At 48.6% G+C, this 9,026-nt stretch overlaps 1 pseudogene; it reads left to right on the top strand.

Moving 5' to 3' along the window:
- The first annotated feature begins 215 nt into the window (after positions 1-215).
- Positions 216-3,116, top strand: LOC111174163 (uncharacterized; annotated as a pseudogene).
- Positions 3,117-9,026: the final 5,910 nt, after the last annotated feature.

Below are 9,026 nucleotides of genomic sequence, written 5' to 3'. Positions count from 1 at the left end.
TGTCTCCTGCCCCCAGCTCAGGGCTGCCTCACTCCGAGGCCCTGGACTATAACCCAATCCTACTTGCCTCTTAGTCACGGGTATTTTGGAACATTGGCTAATACTGGGTGCCTAGCAAAGGAAAGGAGAGGCCCCTTTCAGGAAGGCCCCAGCCCTGCATGTCGTCAGCAGCCCTTGGGCAAGGCTGCCTGAGTAGCACCTAAAAGGGGCTGCAAGTGGCAGTGGATCAAAGAAGGGACAATGGCAGGGGCTTGGAGGGCACTGGTGCTGGTGGCACGCTTGGCAGCAATGGCCTGTGTGGCCCAGTGCAGTCTGAGCTATGAAGAGATAGTCACCCAGGCCCTGTGGTTCTTCAACCAGGGGCGACAAGGACAGCGACTCTTTGGCCTGTGGAAGCCATCCCACCACCGCCTAGCTTGGTGAGTGTTGGGGGCTCAGGCCCAGGAAGCGGGTAACACTCTGCCTTATAGCAGCCTGTGAGGACAGCAGGCAGGAGAGAATGCCTCGCACAGGCACAAAGTGCTTGGTTGACATTAGCTGCTGTTCTTCTTATTATAATGTTTCTCCCCTCAGAAGATAAGACAAAGACCGTAATTTCTCTCAGGCCTGACAGCTGTCTAGCTGGTCAATTCTGGGCTTTGCCCAAGGGTGAAATGTGGGTTCTGGGAGCCCAGCCTGCACTCAGGCCCTGGGCTTGTAGGAGCAAGCAGGGTTGTTTCAAAGGACAGACAGGAGCTGGACTGGTCTCACCAGCGCCTCATGAGGGCCTTCCAGTGTCCCCTTCCCACCCCATTCTCTCTCTCCTGGCAGCTGAGCATGCGAGGCAAGTATTCTAGTTCCTTTGTCACAGAAGAGGAAACTGAGAGGCAAAGATGGGAATTGACCCCTCAAGGTGGTACAGCCATGAGGTGTTAGCCTCGGCTAGTTTCCAGAAGCCCTGCACACCTTAAATCTCTGCTCAGGCCACTTGAAGAGGCTGCCTCCTTTAGGTGGAAAGTGCAGACCTCGGCTAAGCCCCTTCCAACTTGGAACTGTGAACTCTCTCCTCCTTGCCTTTGTTCCCTCCTCTGTAAAAGGGAGACAGATGATCATGAGTCTTCTCTTGATATTTTAGAACTCCAACACCATGATCCTGCTCAACTTCAGGATTAAAGAGACAGTGTGCTTTTTGCTCTGGCACCGCCGACAGCCCCGAGAATGTCCCTTCAGGCCGGGCGGGGCGAGTCTCCCATCCCCTGGCTCCCTGCCCCCATGAGCAAGAGAAGGACCTCCCCTCTCTCCCTTCTCCCAGAGGCTGTATTTGCTTCCACCCTCCTCACTTCGCCAGGTGAAGTTTGATTATGGAAGGCATTTAAAAAATAATAATAAATTTACTTATTTATTTTTGGCTGCGATGGGTCTTCGTCGGTGTGTGCTGGCTTGCGGGGGCTACTCTTCGCCGCAGTGCGCAGGCTTCTCATTGCAGTGGCTTCTCTTGTGGCGGAGCATGGGCTCTAGGCTCACGGGCTTCAGTAGTTGTGGCACATGGGCTTAGTTGCTCCGCGGCATGTGGGATCTTCCCGGACCAGGGCTCGAACCTTTGTCCCCTGCATTGGCAGGCGGATTCTTAACCACTGCGCCACCAGGGAAGCCCAGAAGCCATTTTTAAAATTGGGTTTTTCCTTACTGGTTTTTCTTACTACATGTAAATTATCAATTCTTATTAGAAAAACAATACATGCTAAAGAAATGACTAAATATTAAGAGAAAGAAGAAGGGGACCGTAATGCACCTAGTGATAACTGTTTTTCTAAAATTAGGAAAATAATATTTTATTATAGCAAATTAACAAAATGTGGAGAAGCAAACTAAAAACAAACAAACAAAAACCCCCTGCAACCCCACTACCCAGGAGGAGACAACATTAACCGTTGGTGAATCATCTTCTGTATCTTTTTTATGTACACACGAGTGTTTTAAACAAATATAGCTTCCTCTGAGGCTAATTTTGGAAGCCTTTTCCCGTTTAATATAACTTGCATGAAAGTCCTTAATTTTACTGGGCGTTCACGGAGCCCGCCCGGGTCCCCCCAGCGTTCGCCACTCCCGCCTAGCTCTAGGGGGAGGATTAGGGAGGGCGCCGGCTTCGGGAGCCTGGGTACCTGGGCAAGAACGTCGGCCACCGCGCCCCTGTGCTCACTGACCCGCAGGAAGAGCGGAACTGCACAGGCATCTTCTTCATGCTGCAGCACATCCTTCCGTCCCTCAACCGTCCCTCAACTGCCCTGGGGACCCGGACCACGAGCGCTAGCTCAAGCCAGAGATGAGCCCCTGCGCCCGCGCTGGCCCCAGTCTGTTTCCGTCGCGGGCGGCGCTCTGCCCGGTGACCGCCGATGACCGAGGGGCCCTCACCCGGGCCACTGACTTCGGCGCGTGGGGCCTCAGTTTCCTCCTCTGGAAACCGGGCCGATCGAGCCCTTCTAAACGCAAGTCGTCGGGAGGGGAAAGGCTTGTGGAGTGTGAGGCGCGGTTGGACCTTGACGACTGCTAGTCGTTTGGCAGGAGAGGTGGGGAGGAGAGACTGGTGGTCGAGGCTAAGGGGCGTCCTGGGGGTGAGAGGGAGCTCAGACTTCGCAGGACACTGGCTCTGCTCTGGGCCCTGAGCTCTGGGAACCCTCCTCCACATCCCACATTTGGAAAAACTGAAGCCGGAGGTGCAGCCTCCTAGCAAGTGAGTGGAATAGCCAGAGAGGAAGTGAGCGGCAGAGTTCAGGCCTTCCCAGGCCCTCTGGGCTCCGAGTGGAAGGGCCTCACTGGGGACCACCTCCAGCCCCATCACCAACATCACTGCCGGTGCCTCACACTCATCCCCACCTGGAGAGAGGGGCCACAGGCAGGACAGGAAAGGGGGCCAGTCAATGAGGGTGATCACGTCTGCATCACTTCTGCAGGTCCGCCAGGTGAGGCGTTCTGCTGGGTCCCCTGGAGTGGACACTCCAGGAACTGAGAGCTCCCAACTGCCACCTGCAGTCAGGGACCTGTACGAGAAAGCCAAGCACGACATCATCACCAACATACTGAGGAATTTCTAGGGCTGCGGAAGGGAAGGGATGCCCTGCAACCCCACCACAGCCTCTTATTCCCACCCATTCTCTTCCTCTGCTGCCCTCAGCACTGCCTTTCCTGCAGTCTGAGCCCACCCATACTCCTCTGCATTCGCATACCTGCTTCCCTCTGTCTGGAATTCCTGCCCATCCTGTGTCTGTAAATCCTGCTCATCTTTTAAGGCACAGCTCCAAAGTCACCTCCTCCAGGAAGCCTCTCTGCTCTTCCCTGGGCAGCAGAAGTGTCCTTCCCTCATCTGTGCATTCATGATCCCCAAACCATTACCTGGCATTACCTGCTGTGTCCCAGGCTCCGTAGCACTGTATTTACTCACAGCTGAGCCCTCCTCAGCCAGCTGCAGGTGGCTGGGGAATGACTATCTCAGCAAAGTGCTCCTGAATCCTGGGAGGGCAGTTCCTTCTGTGCAGGACCCTGAGCGCCCCTGTTCCCTGCCCAGTCACTGTGACAACTAAATGTCCCTTCATATATCCAGGTACCTCCAAGAGGGAGTCAGCCCACTCTCTGGTGAGAGCCACAGGAGAGAAACTCAATAAAACGTTTCTAAAATAAATGATTACATGAATGTGAATGAATAAGGTGTTAGAGCTGGGCCAGCTGGACTTGGGGTGAGGAGACAAATGAGACAGGTCCTGGGGGTGATTCCACTGTGCACCATGGGAACACAGACTCCCTGAGGTCAGGGCAGGGACAATGAAGAGAAACACGGGTTGGGGGGGCATCCAAGGGCTTCCCTGGAAGCTCAAGAAGGCAGAGTAATCTGCCCCCAGCCTCCTCAACCACCTTTCATTCCTTTATGCTTCCTTCTTTATCTAAGCTCCAGCCAGAACCTCTCCCTGAACCCCAGACTCGCATTTCAGATTGCCTCCTGGATGCCTCCCCATGGATGTCCAAGGTGTGCCACACACTCAGTATCTTCCCTTTAAACTACCCTTCCTACAGCCCACCCTAGCCCAGCTGATGGCAGCCTCCATCCAAGCACCTGAGCATCTGGCTCTCTGCTGTCTTTCACAGCCACATCTGGTCCACCACCAAACCTTGGCCTTGGTTCCTGATGCATCCAGCCCTGAGAACAGGGCCTGACACACTGTAGTTGCTCAGTAAATACTTGTTGAATGGATGAATGCCCTTTTCTTCTCACTAGTAGGCTCCTTTTTCAAGTCTTTGCTACAGAAATATCTGTGGGAAACTCTCATTTGAGGGGCCATGGTGTAGAGCCCCTTGGGGAAATGGGTTTTTTAGTAATTATCCCAGGAAAGCCAAGGACTCCTCTCCATTAATGATAATAATAGCCACGATTTATGAATGCCACTTCCCATACAGTGAATGGGAATACACTTCTCAGGTTTCAGAATTGCGTTGCAAGCTGCATGCATCACCTGCAACTTTTAGTGAGAAAACTAAGCCTCAAGGAAATTGGTTAACTTGCCCATAGTCCACACTCCAACTCCCTTGCCACCTAAATCTCAGGTAGCCCCACTGGTGGGCAAGAGGGGGTGGGGGATGCTGCAGGGAGCAACCCTGGGGTGGGAAATGGGCAGGTTTGGGCTGAGCAGGATAAACTAGACCCCAGACTCTCTTCCCATGGTGGGACAATGATGTTCAGCTGGAGAAGGTCACTTCTAGCTCCTGCAGAGAGCAGAAGGCACCAGCACTGCAAGCACACCACCACATATCACTCCCTTGCCTGACCCCCACCCCGAAAGAGTACTTCCAGGTCTCATCCAGGTCTTCTGGGGGGTCCTGGACACTAATGGGCTGAGCAATTTCTCCCAGGAAGCTCAAGGCTCATCTATGGTGGTCAATACCACATTACACAAGGCCCATCATGTTGTACCCCGCAAGAGGGCAGGCCTGTAGGATCAGCCACAAGGCTCTGCTGGGGCCACTCTGCTGGATTCTCATAGCCCAGACACTATCAGGCCCTGAAATAGTATCAAGGCTCCAAATACAGCTCAGCCTCTTGGCCTTGGCAGCTTCTGCAAGTCTTCAGGCCCACAGAAGCAAGACCGAGAAGGAAAAATTCACTGGGGGTTGGGGTGGGAACACAATGGGTGAATAGACCTCTAGGGCAACATCTAAATGGCTGCAGGAATCAAATTTCATTCCTCATACATACAGGTACAATGTGAGTTTTATTTTTAAAAGAAAAAATGACTTCACAGTCATTTTACGGCCCATTTTACAACCAGCTTATTCTCATTTAACCTGTCAGCTAACACACTTCAGTCACTATTGACTCACCCCATGTTTTTTTCTGTGTAATTCTCCATTGGGTGGTTAGACCTCCATTTATTTAAGTCACTTCTGCTGTCGAAGTTGTTTCCATTTTGTTTTGCTTTGAAATTGCTGTAAACAATGCTGAGATGAAAATAAGTTCCTAGAATGGAAATGACGTCAAAGTGTATGACCATATTAAGAATTTAGGGGCTTCCCTGGTGGCACAGTGGTTAAGAATCCGCCTGCCAGTGCAGGGGACACAGGTTCAAGCCCTGGTCCGGGAAGATCCCACATGCCGCAGAGCAACTAAGCCCGTGCGCCACAACTACTAAGCCTGCGCCATAGAGCCCGCGTGCCACAACTACTGAGCCCGTGTGCCACAACTACTGAAGCCCGTGAGCCTAGAGCCCGTGCTCCGCAACAAGAGAAACCACTGCAATGAGAAGCCCACGCAGTGCAACGAAGAGTAGTCCCCACTCACCACAACTAGAGAAAGCCCGTGTGCAGCAATGAAGATCCAAGTCAGCCAAAAATAAATAAATTAATTAAAAAAAAAGAATTTATCGTATTGCTAAATTACTATCTAGAATTATAGACAGTAGTTTAGCAATATTGCTCTTCTGGCAGTTTTATTTATGCTGCTGGGAAATAGGGAATTGCCTGAGTACCGAATAGGGGAATGGTTAAGTAATTTGTATTATATTCACTGAATATTGTACAGGCTTTAAGATAATTTGAAGACAATGTTATATCAAAGAAAATGCTTGTGTTAGACTGCAGAAAGCCTGATTAAAGAAAACAGGGACAGAAGGCAAAAAGAGCTCAAGTTACATGAAAGGGGATAGCCATGGATACAGGAGTGACAGAATTTAAGAGCTTATGACTACTTACAACCACAGAGAATATGAAAACCTGGAGGAAATGAATGCTTTCTTAGCTAAACATGATTTATCAACATTGACTCAGGACCTGCAGGGGAATATGTGAAAAGGCCCATTTTCTCAGAAGAGTCTGGAGAGGTGATTAGAGTTCCAGGACCAGATGGTCCACAGCTGAGATTTATCAGTGGGGCTTCTCAATGTACATAACAGTCATCTGAGGAGTCTCATTAAACTATAGACTCCAGCCCAGTAGGCCTGGGGTGGGCCCCAGGAATCTGTTTTTGTAACTATGTTCCAGGTGATGCTGACACTGCTGATCCATGAACCACACTTGGAACAGGGAGGCTTTAAAGGACATATAATTCCAAAGTTATTTAAACTTTGTTAATAGTTTATATAAAATACACATAAAATTATATATCTATGTATAAATTATTTAATTCAAAATCAAGGAAAAAGATGGAAAGCTCCTCAATTCATTTTCTTTGTTTCAGAATACACTTAATAGTAGAACCTAAAAATAGTATAGGGGGTGTGGCCAAGATGGTAGCTTAGGAAGACCCTGAGCTCACATCCTCCCACAGGTGCACCAAAACTACAACCATTTATAGAACAGCTATCTATAAGAATGTCCTGAAGACCAGCAGAAAATATTTTCCACAACTAAAGATACAAAGAAGGAACCACAATGAGATGGGGAGGAGGGGTGGAGATGTGATATAAGTCAAGACCCACACCCTCGGATAGGCAACCAACAAACAGGAGGATAATCCACTGCAAAGTTTCTCCCCAAGAAGCAAGGGGTCTAAGCCCCACATCAGGCTCCTGAGCCTAGGGGTCCTGCACCAGAAAGGTGAGCCCCCAAAACATCTGGCTTTGAAGGCCAGCAGGGCTTGCATTCAGAAGAGCTGGGGGGCTGTAGGAAACAGACTGTTCTTAAAGGGCACGTGCAAAATCTCACATGATCCAGTGTAGAGGCAGTAATTTGAAAGGAGCCTGAGTCAGACCTACTTGCTACTTGCTCATCTTTTTTTTTTTTGGCCATGCCACGCAGCTTGTGGGGATCTTAGTTCCCCAACCAGGGATCGAACCCAGGCCCTCGGTAGTGAAAGCATGAAATCCTAACCACTGGACCACCAGGGAATTCCCACTTGCTTACCTTAGAAAGTCTCCTGGAGAGGCAGGAGGCAACTGGGACTCCCCCTGGGGACATAGATGCTGGCTGGAACCATTTTTGGGAGCTCATTCTACCATGAGAACACTGGTGCTGGCAAGTACCATTTTGGAGTTCTCCCTCTAGTTTACTAGTGCCAGGGCTAACCTGCCCACCAGTAGCCTGGGACCAGCCCCAGGTTCCCCTGGGCTATGCAGCCAGCCACATCAGGACCTGGCCTTGTCCACCAAAGATTGGTAGCCACCACACAAGGCAAGGTCTGGCAGCCAGTGGGGGTAGGGGCCAGCCTGACCTACCAGCATGCCCATAGTAGTCAGGTCAACCACAACAGAACAGCCCACATAGGGGGCATCCCTAGAGTATACAGATCTGGTGACCAAAGGGAAGTGTGTTGCTGGGCCCCTTAGGATGTCTCCTACACAAGGCCACTTCTTCAAGATCAAAAACAAAACGAACCTACCTAATACATAGAAATAAATACAAAGAATTAGGCAAAATTAGGAGACAGAGGAATATATTCCAGATGAAGGAACAAGACAAAACACTAGAAGAAAAACACAGTGAAGAAGAGTTCAAGGTAATGATCATAAAGATGCAGAAGAGATCTTCGGGAGAAGAATGGATGAACACAGTGCGAAGTTTAGTAAAGAATTAGAAAATATAGAGAAGAACCGAACAGAGCTGAAGAATATAATAAGTGAAATAAAAAATACACTAGAAGGAATCAACAGTAAATTAGATGTTACAGAGGAATGAATCAGTTAACTGGAAGACAGAGTAGTGGAAATCACCCAAGCCAAACAGAAAAAAGAAAAAAAGATTTTAAAAAATGAGGATAGTTTAAGAGACTTCTGGGACAACATCAAGCATACTAACATTTGCATTACAGGGGTCCTGGAAAGAGAAAAGAGAAAGGGGCAGAGAACTTATTTGAAGAAATAATAGCTGAAAACTTTCCTAACCTGGGGAAAAAAAAAGACATCCAAGTCAAGGAAGCACAGAGAGTCCCAAACAAGATGAACCCAAAGAGGTCCACACCAAGCACATTATAATTAAAATTGCAAAAATTGAAGATAGAGAATCTTAAAAGCAGCAAGGGAAAAGCAACTAGTTACCTACAAGGGAACTCCCGTATGACTATGAGCTGACATTTCAGCAGAAACTTTGCAGGCCAGAGGTAGTGGCATGATATATTCAAAGCAATGAAAGGAAAAAAACCTACAACCACTCTACTCAACAAAGCTATCATTCACATTTGAGAGATACAGAGTTTTACAGAGAAGCAAAAGCCAAAAGAATTCAGCACCACTAAACAGGCTTTACAAGAAATGTTAAAAGGACTTTGCTAAATGGAAAAGACCACAGCTAGAAATATGAAAGTTAGGAAAGGAAAAATCTTATTGGTAAAGGCAAACATACAGTAAAGGTAGTAGATCAACCACTCATAAAGCTAGTAGGAAGCTTGAAAGACAAAAATAGTAAAATCATCTATATGTGCAATGAACAGTTAAGGGATACACAAAAATATGTAAAATATGATGTCGAAAACATTGATGTGTGGGGTGGGTAGTAAAAATTGCATTTTTAGGTTGTTAGAATGCATTTGAACTTAAGAGATCATCAACTTAAAACAGCTATATATATATAAA

The sequence above is a fragment of the Delphinapterus leucas genome, chromosome 10, assembly GCF_059928025.1.
Source record: "Delphinapterus leucas isolate spDelLeu-1000000601 "Yukka" chromosome 10, BTC_Dleu_Yukka2, whole genome shotgun sequence".
NCBI lineage: Eukaryota > Metazoa > Chordata > Mammalia > Artiodactyla > Monodontidae > Delphinapterus > Delphinapterus leucas.
This window is presented reverse-complemented; position numbering and strand designations above follow the sequence as displayed.